Below are 18,133 nucleotides of genomic sequence, written 5' to 3' on the forward strand. Positions count from 1 at the left end.
GCGTATGCGTGTATGTAGCAGAGTGAGTGCGTCGTTGCATGTATGTAGGTGAGTCGCCCGGCGCCGCATTAATGTGTAGTGTGAATGCGTCGTGCACTATATGTAGAAATGAGATGCGTCGTGCCGCTTGCGATGTATGTAAGAGTTGAATGCGCCCGTATGCGTATGTAAAAGTGAGTCACGTCGTGCACTTATGTAAGTGATGCGTCGCTAAGCGCATTATGTAAAAGAGTGAGATCGTCGTTGCGATATGTGTAAGTGAGTCTGCGTCGTGCACTTATGTAGAGTAGGTACGTCGCGCACGTATGTAGAGTGGGTACGTCGGGAGCACTTATGTAAGAAGTGGAGTCGTGCGTACTTATGTAAGAGTGATGTCGTCGCGTGTATGTAAGAGTGAATCGTCGTGCGCGTATGTAGAATTGTGGAATGCGTCGTGCGTGCGTATGTACGGTGAGTGCGTCGTGCACTTATGTAGAAGTGATGCGTCGTGCTGCGGTATGTAAGCTGATGCGTCGGCGCTTAGGTAGAAGTGAGTCATCGTGATTGCATGTATGGAATTAATTAGGTCGGCGCACTTATGTAGAGTGATGCGTCGTGCGCATTATGTAGAGTGAGTGCGTGTGTAACTTATCCGCGTGTATGTAGAGTATTATGCGCTGGCATGTATGTCGTAGAGTGAAATTGCGTGGTTGCGTATGTAGGGAGTGAATCGCGTCGGCATGTATGTAGAGTGAGTCGCGATAAGATTGCCGCATTATGTAGAGTGAGTCGATGGGTGCAGCATGTAGTAAATTAGTGCGTCGTTCTGCGGTATGTAGCAGTGAAGTGCGTCGGCGCTTATGTAGAGTGAGTGCATTCGTGTCTGCGATATGCGGTGAATACGTCGTGCACGTATGTGTAAGGTCGATGATGCGTCGCTGCGTATGTAAAGTGGAATGCGTCCGTGCGTGGCTAATGTATGTAGAGTGAATCACGCGAAGCGTCGTATGTGTAGATTGTCACGTCGTTACGCCGTATGTAATGTAGAGTGGCCGCATGTCGCATTTAGTATGTAGAGTGGAGAGAGTGCGTCGTTGATGCGTAATGTAGAAGTGAATGCGTCGCGCACTTATGTAGAGGTGAATGCGTCGGCCGCATGTAGAGTGATGCGTGGGTGCGATAATGTATGAAGAGTGAGTCGTCGTGCGCATTATGTAAAATGATGCGCTTGTAGTCGCGGTATGTAGAGTGATGCGTCGTTGCGATTATGTAGCAAGTTAGAATGCATACGCGCATGCGTGTATGTAGAATTGATGCGTCGTTAATGCGGTATGTAGAGTGAGTGCGTCGCGCGCTTATGTAGAGGTGAGTCGCGTCGGCGCTGCATTATGTAGAGTGAAAGTACGTCGTGCTGCATGTATGTAAAATTGATGTCGTCGTGCATTATGTAGAGTAGATGCGTCGTGCGCGGTATGTAGAGTGAATGCGTCGGCGCATGGATGTAGAGTGATGCGTCGTGCGCGTATGTAAGAATTGAGTGCGTCGTTGCCGTATGTATGTAGTGGTAAGTGCGTCGTTGCGGTATGTAGATTGTAGTGCGTCGTTGCGCGTATGTAAGAATGAGTACGTCGTGCGTATGTAGAATGAGTGCGTCGTGCGGTATGCGATAATATGAGTGCGTCGTCGCGCGCGGATGTAAAATTGAGTACGTCGTGCACTGTATGTAGAGTGGTACGTCGGCGCGCTTATGTAGAGGTGAATGCGTCGGCACTTATGTAAAATGAGTGCGTCGGCGCGCTTATGTAGGTGAGTCGGCGTTGCGGTAATGTATGTGAATTAGTACGTCGTGCGGTATGTATGAGTGTGAACGCGGCGCGTAATGTATGTAGAGTGAGTGCGTCGCTGAGGCATTATGTAAAGTGGTACGTCGTGCACGTATGTAGAGTGAGTACGCAGCGTACGTATGTACCGGTGAGTACGTCGTGCACGTATGTGTTAAGTGAGTGCGTCGTGCATATATGTAGAGTGAGTGCGTGGGTAATGCGTTAATGTATGTAAGTGATGTCGTCGTGCGCTGTATGTAGAGTGAGTACGTGTACGTGTGTAAGAGTGAGTACGTCGTGCGCGTATGTAAGAAATTAGAGTGCGCCAGCGCGCGCGTATGTAGAGTGATGCGTCGTGCGGTAATGTAGAGATGAGTAAATTCGTGCGGTATGTATATGTGGGTAGAGTACGTCGCGCACGTATGTAAAATTGAAAGTACGTCGCGCACGTGTGTAGAGTGATTACGTCGTGCGTAATGTAGAGTGAGTACGTCGTGCACGTATGTGAAAGTGTGAGTACGTCGTGCACTTATGTAGAAGTAAAGTACGTCGCGCACTTATGTAGAATTGATGCGTGGTTAATGCATTATGTAGCAGAGTGAGTACGTCGCGCACGTATGTAGATTGAGTACGTCACGCACGTATGTAGAAGTGAATTACGTCGTGCACGTATGTAGAGTGAGTACGCGCGGTATGTAGAGTGATGCGTCGTGCATATGTGAAATTAATTACGTCGCACGTATGTAAAATTGAGTACGTCGTGCACGTATGTAAGAGTGAGTACGTCGTGCACTTATGTAGAATTAATTACGTCGCGCACGTATGTAGTGTGGAGTACGTCGAGCACTTATGTAGAATTGAGTACGTCGTGCACTTATGTAGAGTGATGCGTCGCGCATGTATGTGAGAGTGATGCGTCGCTGCATATATGTAATGTAAATTGAGTACGTCGTGCACGTATGTGAAGAGTGGTACGTCGTGCACATATGTAGAGTGAGTACGTCGCGCACGGATGTAGGGTGAGTACGTCGCGCACGTATGTGAATTGAGTACGTCGTGCACGTATGTAGATTGGTACGTCGTGCACGTATGTAGGGTGAGTACGTCGTGCACGTATGTAAATTGAGTACGTCGTGCACGTATGTAGAGTGAGTACGTCGTGCACGTATGTAGAGTGAAATTACGTCGCGCACGGATGTAGAGTAGGTACGTCGTGCACGTATGTAGAGTGAGTACGTCGCGCACTTATGTAAGAGTGAGTGCGTCGCGCACTTATGTAGAGTGGTACGTCGCGCACTTATGTAGGGTGATTACGCCGCGCGCGTATGTAGGGTGAGTACGTCGTGCACGTATGTAGAGTGAGTACGTCGCGCACGTATGTAGAGTGAGTACGTCGTGCACGTATGTAGAAGTGCAGAGTACGTCGTGCACGTATGTAGAGTGAAAGTACGCAGCGTACGTATGTAGAAGTGGGTACGTCGTGCACGTATGTAGAGTGGAAGTACGCCACGCACGTATGTAGAATTGAGTACGTCGTGGACGTATGTAAAATTGAAGTACGTCGCGCACTTATGTAGAGTGAGTACGTCGCGCGTATGTAAAATTGAGTACGTCGTGCACGTATGTAGAGTGAATTACGTCGTGCACGTATGTAGAGAGTACGTCGCGCACGTATGTAGAGTGAGTACGTCGAGCACTTATGTAGAAGTGAGTACGTCGCGCACTTATGTAAGAGTGAGTACGTCGCGCACGTATGTAGAAGTGAAAGTACGTCGAGCACTTATGTAGAGTGAGTACGTCGAGCACTTATGTAGAAATTGAGTACGTCGTTCACTTATGTAGAAATGAGTACGTCGCACACGTATGTAAAAGTGAGTACGTCGTGCACGTATGTAGAGTGAAAGTACGTCGTGCACTTATGTAGAGTGAGTACGTCGCGCGTATGTATGTAGAGTGAGTACGTCGAGCTAACTTATGTAGAGTGGTACGTCGTGCACTTATGTGGGGAGTGAGTACGTCGCGCATGTATGTAGAAGTGAATGCGTCGCGCACGTATGTGAAAGGTGAGTACGTCGTGCACGTATGTAGAAGTGAAAGTACGTCGTGCACTTATGTAGAAGAGTGAGTACGTCGTGCACGTATGTAGAATGGTACGTCGTGCACGTATGTAGAGCAAGTACGTCGCGCTTAGGTAAAGTGAGTACGTCGTGCACGTATGTAGAGTGAGTAGGTCGCGCACTTATGTAGAAAGTGAGTACGTCGTGCGCGTATATAGAGTGTGAGTACGTCGTGCACGTATGTAGAGTGGAGTACGCCGCGCATGTATGTAAGAGTGAGTACGTCGTGCACGTATGTAGAGTGAGTACGTCGCGCATGTATGTAGAGTGAGGTACGTCGTGCACGTATGTAGAGTGAGTACGTCGTGCACGCATGTAGAGTGAGTACGTCGTGCACGTATGTAGAGTGAGTACGTCGCGCACTTATGTAGAGTGAGTACGTCGTGCACGTATGTAGAGTGAATACGTCGTGCACGTATGTAGAGTGAGTACGTCGCGCACGTATGTAGAGTGAGTACGTCGTGCACGTATGTAGAGTGAGTACGCAGCGTACGTATGTAGAGTGAGTACGTCGTGCACGTATGTAGAGTGAGTACGCCACGCACGTATGTAGAGTGAGTACGTCGTGTACGTATGTAGAGTGAGTACGTCGCGCACTTATGTAGAGTGAGTACGTCGCGCACGTATGTAGAGTGAGTACGTCGTGCACGTATGTAGAGGAGTAGTACGTCGTGCACGTATGTAGAGTGAGTACGTCGTGCACGTATGTAGAGTGAGTACGTCGTGCACGTATGTAGAGTGAGTACGTCGCGCACGGATGTAGAGTGAGTACGTCGCGCACGTATGTAGAGTGAGTACGTCGTGCACGTATGTAGAGTGAGTACGTCGTGCACGTATGTAGAGTGAGTACGTCGTGCACGTATGTAGAGTGAGTACGTCGCGCACTTATATGTAGAGTGAGTACGTCGCGCACGTATGTAGAGTGAGTACGTCGTGCACGTATGTAGAGTGAGTACGTCGCGCACGTATGTAGAGTGAGTACGTCGTGCACGTATGTAGAGTGAGTACGCAGCGTACGTATGTAGAGTGAGTACGTCGTGCACGTATGTAGAGTGAGTACGCCACGCACGTATGTAGAGTGAGTACGTCGTGGACGTATGTAGAGTGAGTACGTCGCGCACTTATGTAGAGTGAGTACGTCGCGCACGTATGTAGAGTGAGTACGTCGTGCACGTATGTAGAGTGAGTACGTCGTGCACGTATGTAGAGTGAGTACGTCGTGCACGTATGTAGAGTGAGTACGTCGCGCACGGATGTAGAGTGAGTACGTCGCGCACGTATGTAGAAAGGTGAGTACGTCGTGCACGTATGTAGAGTGAGTACGTCGTGCACGTATGTAGAGTGAGTACGTCGTGCACGTATGTAGAGTGAGTACGTCGTGCACGTATGTAGAGTGAGTACGTCGTGCACGTATGTAGAGTGAGTACGTCGCGCACGTATGTAGAGTGAGTACGTCGTGCACGTATGTAGAGTGAGTACGTCGCGCACTTATGTAGAGTGAGTACGTCGCGCACTTATGTAAGAGTGAGTACGTCGCGCGCACTTATGTAGGGTGGAGTACGCCGCGCACGTATGTAGAGTGAGTACGTCGATGCACGTATGTAGAGTGAGTACGCAGCGTACGTATGTAGAGTGAGTACGTCGTGCACGTATGTAGAGTGAGTACGCCACGCACGTATGTAGAGTGAGTACGTCGTGGACGTATGTAGAGTGAGTACGTCGCGCACTTATGTAGAGTGAGTACGTCGCGCACGTATGTAGAGTGAGTACGTCGTGCACGTATGTAGAGTGAGTACGCCGCGCACGTATGTAGAGTGAGTACGTCGTGCACGTATGTAGAGTGAGTACGTCGAGCACGTATGTAGAGTGAGTACGTCGTGCACGTATGTAGAGTGAGTACGTCGAGCACGTATTCACACTGGGTCCACAGGATTTTGAGACACATCAGATTTTGTTGTTTTGAGGCAATGGTGCTTTGTGCATTCATCTAATTATGCACATAAAAATATAAACTGTGAAAACTCCATAAAAAGTATTAAATTTTAATTAGTTCCATAACTGAAATCAGTTTAACAAACCTGAATACATATATAAGGTAAAGTACATTTCGATCATGGCCCTTTATTTGTTTTAACATCTACATCGCTAAGGAAATGAATTGGTTCAATCTGGCCTCAGTTTCGAATGTGTGAAAGGTGATCAGAGCTCCAGCCTATGGCCACATACAGTTTTATACATAACATTTAATCTTTTGTGTGTGAGTGAGTGAGTTTGGTTTTACGCTGCTTTTAGCAATATTCAGGTAATATAACGACGGGGAACACCACAAATGGGCTTCACACATTGTACCCATGTGGGGAATCCAACCCGTGTCTTCTGCGTGACGAGCGAACGCTTTAACCCCTTGCCGCCCCATATCATCCTTTGACCCAGTGTCTAAGCACATGATACTCTGTCATTAGTCAGCACACTGAGAATGTAAGGCTGCTTTCGCTTCTTTTGTGTCAAATGCTGCCGGGTGATTTGTTTTCCCGCCCCAAGTTGGAAGATTAAATTGTCCTCACCGCTCAAAGCGTTGTATGTTGGTTTGAAAGCTGGTAACACGTAAACAAAGTTGTCAAGGACCAAAGGTTTTGTTTGGTTGTTTTGTTGACACGCCACTGTGACATCTACTGGGTGGTCAGTGTGCAGCAACACTTACTATCTACTTTAAACACCCGCTGGGGTTGATAATATCAATTACTGGTCTCGAAGCAAGGGGCACGTCACACTCAAGGCATCAGATTCGAGATATACCAGTCTAAACATGGCACATAGTCATGGGGACACACCAGTCTCAAGGGGCACGTCAGACTCAAGGCATCATATTCGAGATATACCAGTCTAAACATGGCACATAGTCATGGGGACACACCACTCTCAAAGGGCACCCCAGTATCAAGGGACACGCCATACTCGAGATATACCAGTCTAAAGGTGGCACATAAGTCAAGGGAACATATCGCTCTCAAGGGGCACATTAGACTCGAGGCATACCAGTCTATAGGGGGCACATAAGAAATGGGGACACCAGACTCGAGATATACCAGTCTAAAGGTGGTACATAAGTCATTGGGACACACCACTCTCAAGGGGCACATCAGACTCGAGGCTTACCAGACTAAAGATGGCAGATAAGTAATGGGGACACACCACTCTCAAGGGGCACATCAGACTCGAGGCATACCAGTCTAAAGGTGGCACATAAGTCACGGGGACACACCAGTATCAAGGGGCACATCTGACTCGATTCATACCCGTCTAAAGGTGGCACATAAGTCACAAGGACACACCAGTCTCAAGGGGCACATCAGACTCGATTCATACCAGTCTAAAGGTGGCACATAAGTCACAAGGACACACCAGTATCAAGGGGCACATCTGACTCGATTCATACCCGTCTAAAGGTGGCACACAAGTCACGGGGACACACCACTCTCAAGGGGCACATCAGACTCGAGGCTTACCAGACTAAAGATGGCACATAAGTCATTGGGACACACCACTCTCAAGGGGCACATCAGACTCGAGGCTTACCAGTCTAAAGGTGGCACATAAGTCATTGGGACACACCACTCTCAAGGGGCACATCAGACTCGAGGCTTACCAGACTAAAGATGGCAGATAAGTAATGGGGACACACCAGTCTCAAGGGGCACATCAGACTCGATTCATACCAGTCTAAAGGTGGCACATAAGTCATGGGGGCACACCAGTATCAAGGGGCACACCAGTATCAAGGGACACACCAGTATCAAGGGACACACCAGTATCAAGGGACACACCAGTATCAAGGGGCACACCAGTATCAAGGGGCACACCAGTATCAAGGGGCACACCAGTATCAAGGGGCACACCAGTATCAAGGGGCACACCAGTATCAAGGGGCACACCAGTATCAAGGGACACACCAGTATCAAGGGACACACCAGTATCAAGGGACACACCAGTATCAAGGGGCACACCAGTATCAAGGGGCACACCAGTATCAAGGGACACACCAGAATCAAGGGACACACCAGTATCAAGGGGCACACCAGTATCAAGGGGCACACCAGTATCAAGGGGCACAACAGTATCAAGGGACACACCAGTATCAAGGGACACACCGGTATCAGGGGCACACCAGTATCCGGGGCACACCAGTATCAAGGGACACACCAGAATCAAAGGGACACACCAGTATCAAGGGGCACACCAGTATCAAGGGGGCACACCAGTATCAAGGGGCACACCAGTATCAAGGGGCACACCAGTATCAAGGGACACACCAGTATCAAGGGGCACACCAGTATCAAGGGGCACACCAGTATCAAGGGCACACCAGTATCAAGGGGCACACCAGTATCAAGGGGCACACCAGTATCAAGGGACACACCAGTATCAAGGGACACACCAGTATCAAGGGACACACCAGTATCAAGGGGCACACCAGTATCAAGGGACACACCAGAATCAAGGGGCACACCAGTATCAAGGGACACACCAGTATCAAGGGACACACCAGTATCAAGGGGCACACCAGTATCAAGGGGCACACCAGACTCGAGGGTTACCAGTCTATAGTTGGCACATAAGTCATGGGGACACACCAAGGAGGTCTAAGCCGTAGGGAGAATGATGTGGATCAGGGACTGTGATGTTAATGACGTTGCCAGATACATGTATTGCCGTCAGATATCTGGAATATGGCTAGGCAGCCGTTTACCAGCAAACATGCGAATCATAGGGTCAGTAAACATATAGCTCCGAAGTATAGTGGGGTCAGTAAGTGAGTATGGTTTTACGCCGCTATATTCCAGCGACGGGGACACGAGCAATGGCTTCAAATGTGTGCCCCTGACACAGACGAGAGGAATAATTAGGTTGAGATTGCATTCGCATCTTTATACGCTGTTCCTTTTCACGAGGGGTGGTGGGGTAGCCTAGTGGTTCAAGCGTTCGCTCGTCACGCCGAAGACCTGGGTTCGATTCCCCACATGGGTACACTTTGTGAAGCCCATCTCAGATGTCCACATCCGTGATATTGCTGGAATATTGCTAAAAGCGGCGTAAAACTAAACTCACTCACTTAATCCTTTTCACGAATAGTGTCGGCGGGGTAGCCTAATGGATAAAGCGTCTGCTCGTCACGCTGAAGACACGGGTTCTATTCCCCACATATGGGTACAATATGTGAAGCCCATCTCAGATGTCCCCATCCGTGATATTGCTGGAATACTGCTAAAAGCGGCGTAAAACCATACTTACTCACTCACTCACTTTTCACGAAAAAAGCCTTTAGCAACAATCTTGATTTTTCAGTTTCGGCTGTAGTGTCAGTGTGACCTACCATAATCATTTGTGCACCTCGTTGCTTGCACTTCCTGAATCCGTGTTTTAACAAAACATGCTTCTTCTAACACCACAATTCATACGATTTTAATTGTTGACGCAGAAGGAAATGAAAACTAGAGATGAATTGTTCATGCAGCTTTAAACAAACTCACTGACTGAAGTTTAGTTGAACTTTAGTTTCGGCTAGATAGTTTTCTGAAGATTTTTCACGAGGTCATGGGACTTACGAATGCTTGCATAGAACCTTGACCTTGATAACCACCAATACCATCCTGCTGCTGACGTGTGTTGTTATGTGTCCATTTTCCAGTTGAAAGACTACTTTAACTAGAAGTTTCCACATTAGCTATAAGTTAACTCGATATTTATATTTAAAACAAAACTAACAAAACACAGGCGAGTGAGGTTACATGTAATTTTACGTTTGTGGCAATATTGTACATTGTACCCATCTGGGGAATCGAACCCGGGTCTTCGGCGCGACGACTAATGACAGTGCATGATGGCAATATTGTACATTGTACCCATCTGGGGAATCGAACCCGGGTCTTCGGCGCGACGACTAATGACAGTGCATGATGGCAATATTGTACATTGTACCCATCTTGGGAATCGAACCCGGGTCTTCGGCGCGACGACTAATGACAGTGCATGATGGCAATATTCACCTCGCTGGCAAGCTTCCAAAATAGACCCACGTAGGGGATCCAGGTGAAAAGGGATATTCACACAACCGCTGTTCTTTATTTACTTGGCCATTTCTGGTGTACCCCGTGGTGATATTGCTTGAACATTGCTAAAGGCGGCGTAAAACCTCACTCTCTCACTAAACCACTCACTCACTCTGATTACCTGAAAGAGCTTCTAGAAATTGCTTTACATAGATGATATTCTGGACTCCAAGTATCTGCATCTGAGGTGTACTGAATCTTAACTGAAACAATGTAATAAACAGATACAACGCTGTTCCACAACGATTTACACTTCCATATGAGGACAGTCCGTCAAAGTTCATCATTGAACTCTTTTATAACACAGGTCGGAAATCTCGATTGGTCTTCAGCAACCCATGCTTGTCGTACGAAGCGATCGGGTGGTGAGGCTCGCTGACTTGAATTGGTTGACACATGTCATCGGTTCCCAATTACGTAGATCGATGCTCATGCTGTTGATCACTGGATTGTCTGGTCCAGACTCGATTATTTACAGATCGCCGCCATATAGCTGGAATATTGCTGAGTGGGTCAGTCACCAATAAACATGAATTTCGAAAAACATCCTTCAAAAGCAAAAAAAACACTGAAGTTGGTGTGTTGGGGCTAATGATTCATATGTTGTGTGTTTGGTATATCATACTGACCACAGATTTCAAGTTTACGTTATGGGTTTTCAAAATATTTTCGAAATTACGGTTGTAAAGTTTCTTTTGTACGTCAGTTTATTATATTATCTTCCTGAACAAAGGTTAGTATTCTGAGCTAAACAAAATATCCCCCAAACAACACCAACATCGGGGCCGACGGCTACCTGCAGCAATACGTTGTTGGGCCCATGCTGATGAAAAACACTGGCAGAACCTTATATGAGATATGACGGGTTTTTATATCACAGCATAATATTGACGGAGCGGTGGGGCTGAATGGTGGTTAAAGCGTTCGCCAAAGGTGAGGTGAGGTGAGGTGAGGTGAGGTGAAATTGGGTTTCACGTCGTGCTTGAAAATATTTCGCTCATATGACGACATGCATGCGTGTGTATGTGCATGTGCGGCTACTTGTACTAGCCCAGACTGAAGCTGGTTTGATAGTGCTAGCCCACTGAGATACTATGCCGTAGTGAAGCATGAATACCCCACTCAGACACATTATACTGACTCCGAGCCGACCAGTCCTTGTTGTACCCATTAATGCCGAGCGCCGGACAGGGACCAACAAGTACCATATTTTAACGTTTTTAGGTATGGCGCGGTCGGGGATCGAACCCGCGACCTTCCGCTCTCTGTCGGACGCTCTAACCCCTACACCACGGAGGCGGTCTGCAATTCTTTGAGGTACGAAAGACGTTCGAGCTCGTTTAGTCTTGGTGATTGGCACTGTATAGCGGCGGCCCAAAGGTAAAAGCTTATACTCTAGATTTAAAAAAAGATGTGTTGTGTCATTAATGAGTACGTTGAAAGTACTTGCCGCTCATAGAGAAGTGTAAGATTATCGAAAGTGACCCCGGCTATTTTACTAGCTGTATTTACAATTTGTTAAGTTTTGATTAGTTTTTGACTGAAAGAGACTCGAACCAGCACTGAGAAGAAAATGTGAGTATATTCTGAATAAAAGTGGTATAAAACAACATCATAACAGATTGGGAAACGTTAAAAGATCGCAGTTTGATGGAGGCGTTGTTGACATTTACTGTACAGAGCATCTGTTAACTTTGGTATTCCACGTTAACCTTGGTATTCCATGTTAACTTTGGTATTCCACGTTAACTTTGGTATTCCACGTTAACCTTGGTATTCCACGTTAACTTTGGTATTCCACGTTAACCTTGGCATTCCACATTAACATTGGTATTCCACGTTAACCTTGGTATTCCGCGTTAACCTTGGTATTCCACGTTAACTTTGGTATTCCACGTTAACCTTGGTATTCCACGTTAACTTTGGTATTGCACGTTAACCTTGGTATTCCACGTTAACATTGGTATTCCACGTTAACCTTGGTATTCCATGTTAACTTTGGTATTGCACGTTAATCTTGGCATTCCACGTTAACTTTGGTATTCCACGTTAACCTTGGTATTCCACGTTAACTTTGGTATTCCACGTTAACCTTGGTATTCCACGTTAACTTTGGTATTGCACGTTAACCTTAGTATTCCACGTTAACCTTGGTATTCCACGTTAACCTTGGTATTCCATGTTAACTTTGGTATCGCACGTTAACCTTGGTATTCCACGTTAACTTTGGTATTCCACGTTAACCTTGGTATTCCACGTTAACTTTGGTATTCCACGTTAACTTTGGTATTCCACGTTAACCTTGGTATTCCACGTTAACCTTGGTATTCCACGTTAACTTTTGTTTTCCACGTTAACCTTGGTATTCCACGTTAACCTTGGTATTCCACGTTATACATCAAGGCATGCACCATGCAAGACACTGGAAATGATTACAGGACCATATGTATCATATCAACTCCGTTTAATAACTAAAGTATACCAGAAACCAGCGAACATAAATATTAAATACAGGCCACCATTCGCTCTGCACTTGCATCTCAGAGCGAGTAAGTGAGTGAGTTTAGTTTTACGCCTCACGACCGCACGGCTCCCACGACCGAAACCTGCGATTACACAATGCCATTTAGAAACAGTAACATATGTTATATTTGGGATTACACTTTCTTAGTAAAGGTGCCTAACTCTAAGGGTGTGGGTCCGAATCCCGGATGGAACTCAACCACAGAAGTACTAGAATATGTACTTAAATAAGAAAGTGTAATCCCAAATATAACAAATGTCAGTAAAAACTTTATGCCACGAATTCCCGATTGCTCAAGAATTGCAAGAACTGCAGAATAAATCAGCTCAGTAATTGTAACACGGTATTGTGTAAACAAGTAAGTGAACAGGAGCGAATGCTCTTGCGATAACAATGTGCTTCTTCCTGTGGTATATCGTGACTTGTTTTGTGGTTTAATTATTGTAGTGAGAAACATACAGTGAAACCTGTCTAAACCAGACCGAAATACAATGCCGGTTTAGACAGGGTGCCGGATTAGACTATGACGATCATTTTCCAACATGGCTGCCATTAACACTCGTAAATCCAATCTCTATTTATTTACTGTCTGATACATATATATGTGTGTGTATGTATATGCACGTTGGGAGATATAACACTGGAGTCAATTATTTAATAGTTGATGAGCCAAGTTACTTTGGACACTGGAAATATTCATTCACTCTCTCATTCAGACGAATGTAGATATCTTCAGTCAAACCTAACCAGGACATTCCCCGAGGAGATTGTGGTTGATAATGACCGTACAGTCCTCACTAGTCCTCGTAGGTCCTCACGCGTACTCACCCGTCCTTACAAGTACCTACCCGTCCTCGCATGTCCTCGCTCGTACCTATCCGTCCTCGCCCGTCCTGTCAAGTACCTACCCGTAATCGCATGTCCTATCAAGTACCTACCCGTCCTCGCTCGTACCTATCCGTCCTCACATGTCCACGCTCGTACCTATCCGTACTCGCATGTCCTCGCTCCTACCTATTCGTCCTCGCATGTCCTCTCAAGTACATATCCGTCCTCGTACGTCCTCACTCGTCCTCTCTAGTACCTATCCGTCCTCGTACGTGCTCGCATGTCCTCGCTCGTCCTCACAAGTACCTACCCATCCTCGTATGTTTTTACACGTACTCACGCCTACCTACCCGTAGCCATACTTCCTCAGACTACTCACCCTATTGAAGAAATAAAGATCATTCCTTCCTTCCTTCCTTCCTTCATTATGTCTGGCGCTCGGCATTAATGGGTACAATGATCGGCTCGGAGTCAGTATAATGTGTCTGAGTGGGGTATTCATGCTTCACTGCGGCATGGTATCTCAGTGGGCTAGCACTGTAAAACCAGCTTCCGTCTGGGCTAGTACAAGCAGCCGCACATACACATACACACGCATGCATGTCGTCATATGAGCGAAATATTCTCAAGCACGAGGTTAAACCAAAATCCACCACCACCATTCATTCATTCATTCAGTTTCAACAAATCATATTCAATGCGTCCCTATCCAGTTTAAGTGGCCGGATGACAATGACATCTTTTAATTCCAACATTGATTGGATTCAGTTCATGTTTAGATATCATGCTCAATACAGATACCTGTATCGAGTTCCAATGCTGTTATTCAGAAATACAGATTCTGCCTTCATGGAATCGATATGTGAAAGCATGAATAATTCATTAGTGAGTACTCGGTCGAGTTGAAAGGCATGCTATGTGTTGATACCGAGTTGTGAACATTTCTATCGGATCAATAACATGTATTTTGATTTCGTGGAGGATTGCACCATAGCTACGTCCCTTGATCAGGGGCATTATAGATACGTTACTATTGGTCTGAGTCCTTACATGATACGTCCCTTGATCAGGGGCATTATAGATACGTCACTATTGGTCTGCGTCATTATAAGTTACGTCTCTTGATCAGGGGCATTATAGATATGTTACTATTGGTTTGCGTCATTATAAGATATGTCCCTTGATAAGGGGCATTATAGATATGATACTATTGGTCTGCGTCATTATAAGATACGTATCTTGATCAGGGGCATTATAGATATGTTACTATTGGTTTGCGTCATTATAAGATATGTCCCTTGATAAGGGGCATTATAGATACGTTATTATTGGTCTGAGTCATTATAAGATATGTCTCTTGATCAGGGGTATTATAGATACGTCACTATTGGTCTGCGTCATTATAAGTTACGTCTCTTGATCAGGGGCATTGTAGATAAGTCACTATTGGTCTGCGTCATTATAAGATATGTCCCTTGATCAGATGCTTTATAGATACGTTACTATTGGTCTTAGTCATTATAAGATACGTCTCTTGATCAGGGGCATTATAAATATGTTATTATTGGTCTGCGTCATTATAAGATATGTCCCTTGATCAGGGGCATTGCAGATACGTTACTATTGCTCTGCGTCATTATGATACAGCTGGTTCAAACGCCAAGTAATGTCAATGGATCACATGACTCGCTGTAGGGGTGAGGTGCGGTTTATTCAGATATAATACATCAAGCCCTGAAACACACATAACATTCTTAGAAACATTTACAAATTACATTATGTTTTGCACAATTAATTAATTACCACAATTAATTCTGTAGTCTAACATTTACACATGTGAAGTATACCACATTATAAACTGTCAAAGGAAATAATAATAACATGAAACTCTATGATCAACGTTGGTTGTGACACCAAAGGGAGATAATTCATTGCCAAATAACACATTTGCCCAAATAATGTTAAATTACAACAATATGTACACATATCTGACAGACAATAAAGATCACAATTAACATGACATACAACCAGATAAATATTTGATAACCCTTAAAGGTTACCCGAAAGGTGTACATAAGAAAAGGATATACATTGACATATAAAATACATCTTACTCATTTGTGGAATGGAGCCTTACTGATTAGACCGTGTTGTGCTGATACATATGTGACCCGCCAATTACAAACATCGTTCATGATTGTGACAATACTTTCACCATCACTGACGATCTCCGTTCACACAATACAAAAAAACCCATTGTAAGCATATAAAAAAGGGAAAGCTGAGCACCATGGTTGCTCATACAGAAACTTTTTTTATTTATCAACATGACAATGCTTTCACAATTTTTTCTGCTCTCCACTCACAGAACACCCAGAAAACCATTGCACTTAAATACATTTAGAAAGCTGAGGGAAATGGTTGTGAAAACAGAACATTACTTATAATGCTATTTGGTTTTACATGAGTTATAATACAATGCAACATGAACTTTGGTTTTAAGGTAATTAACCAAGTTTAGTAGGTTTACAACATGACCATATATTACAAATCACCAAATAACATTTAGTCTGCAATTAATTTAATGGAGATGTAAAAGAACAAATACACTTAAGGACAGTTTAGTGTTAAAGTATTTAACTAACCTGTTTGATGCTGTTTAGTGGACCTTGTTGCCTTGTTGCCTGGGTGCTGTGCTGTGCTAAAGTGTTATTACAAGGGTGCTCAGATTGGAGCTGGGGAATTATGGGAATTTGAAATTAGCCAATTAAAAGCTTGGGAATTATGAGAATTTGACCAGTGTCACTAAGACCAGTGAGATCTGGATCACCTTCTAACTCTGGCATAGAATCTGACCCTTTCGAATCACCCTGTTCTGGATCCTCCTCCTTGATACCCGACACTCCCTCCATGACTAACAGACCAACTGCCTAGCCACAAAATGACACTCACCAATGTGAATGGTTTATAAAAAAGAACTAAAAGCTATAAAGGAGATAACCAAAATTTAAAATAAAAGTGGACAAAACTGTACAGACTAGAGGGCAATGTGACGAATTAGTTGAGTAGAGGGTACCTAACTGTGTGAGAAGAAACGTGCAACAGCAAGTTTACTAAGGCAGTAATTGACCTGAAGTAAGCTATATAGCTTATGTTACTACATACTTAATGCTAAATTTAATTAAGAGTTGAATTAACTGAGTACCGTTTTAAATACTTAGTTAATATAACCTAAGTTCGGATTTGGTATTTGAATTAATTAAGATATAGCAGTAGGAACCAAGTTACCTAACAAAAAGTTACAACACAAAGTCTACTCATTCATCTCAACTCATCGGCCAATCACCCAATCATGTCACAAGATAAACATACAAAATCCACACATCACACAGGCACAAAAAATGAACTTATAAAATAAACATGGGCAATATTTGACACATATGGGCAACGACTAAGTTCATTTTGTGTTTCACCACACCTAACATATACAAATATCACAGTGTTGAGATGCAAGTATATATATTAAAATATGCTATAAATCAGACAATGTATAATATCACAAAATCTGTAAATTGCAAACACCATATAATGACTGTAGATTTACTGCTGCACACATATAAAAGTCAAATTCTTGTTGTATGAAATGAATAAAAAGTCAATGTATACATATAGTTTCTGGTGTTAGAGCACAGCAGTGTGTTTAACATTGCACAGTTGACGTTAACACAGGCACATTATACGTATCACAAGGCAAAATGACACAAGGATTCAAACTCGTGCTCAAGACATTCCACATGCTTTGATCAGACGTTCAGAAAGAGCTAGACAAAAACCTGCATGGCAAACTAGTGGTGAATTTGTAATGTCACAAGCAGGTCGACCACCAGATTGGGTGGAGAAAGCAAGATTTTTGGAAAAACTTGCAACCAGTGGAACTTACTACACATTACCTTCGAAAATATTAGATGTTCTCGTGTCGGTTGTCAAGGATAACTAAGTGATGGCGGGGACGTGATTTTTTTAACATCAAATAAGATGGAAAATACCCAGTAGTTTCATGTTTGGTACAATTGTAGGCATGAACTAGAGGAGACACATGCATTTTCCAATCCTTCTTTTGGTCAGGTTGAAGAGTTCCAAGCATGTTCAAAAGTGTTCGGTTGAAGCGCTCTGTCTGACCATTACCCATGGGATGGTACGGCGTTGTTCTTGACTTTTTCATTCCGGTAATTGTACAAAGTTCTTCTATCAGACGACTTTCAAAGTTGGCACCTTGATCTGAAGGGATTCTTGCTGGTAAACCATAATGTACCACAAAAATGTTTCAGAAATGCTTCGGCCATTTTGCAAGAGCAGTCATATTTCTAGTTGGAATGGCTTGAGAATACTTAGGTAGAAGTGATCAAAGCATCCACAAGGATGTGCTGATAGTTTCCCTTTGAAGGTTCCAAAGTAGAGAAAATCCACAGCAACTAGTTCCAGTGGATATGTAGTCTCAATGTTTACTAAGGGAGCTCTTGTATTAGTTTGCTGACTTTCAGGTGTAAACATCTTGGATAGTCCTTGACCCACTTCTCAACTTTGGCTTGCCATTCCAGGCCAAAAGAATCGCTCTCTTACCAAAACCAAAGTTCTGTCTCGTCCTAAATGGCCCATATCACCATGAAGACTTCTGAGAACTTGTGGACGGAGATGATGAGATATTACCAACTGTTCAGAAAGTTCATCATCTGTAGCAGTTACTCTGTATAATAC

At 44.4% G+C, this 18,133-nt stretch overlaps 1 long non-coding RNA gene across 1 annotated transcript; it reads right to left on the reverse strand.

Moving 5' to 3' along the window:
- Window positions 1-15,070: 15,070 nt before the first annotated feature.
- Window positions 15,071-17,711, reverse strand: LOC124255911. Its single transcript, XR_006892787.1, has 2 exons — window positions 15,493-17,711; window positions 15,071-15,112 (listed from the first exon to the last, which is right to left on the reverse strand). It is a non-coding gene; the product is annotated as an uncharacterized LOC124255911 (long non-coding RNA).
- Window positions 17,712-18,133: the final 422 nt, after the last annotated feature.

Source organism: Haliotis rubra, unplaced genomic scaffold (assembly GCF_003918875.1).
Source record: "Haliotis rubra isolate DU_JTF1 unplaced genomic scaffold, ASM391887v1 Scf611, whole genome shotgun sequence".
In the NCBI taxonomy this organism is placed as follows: Eukaryota; Metazoa; Mollusca; class Gastropoda; order Lepetellida; family Haliotidae; genus Haliotis; species Haliotis rubra.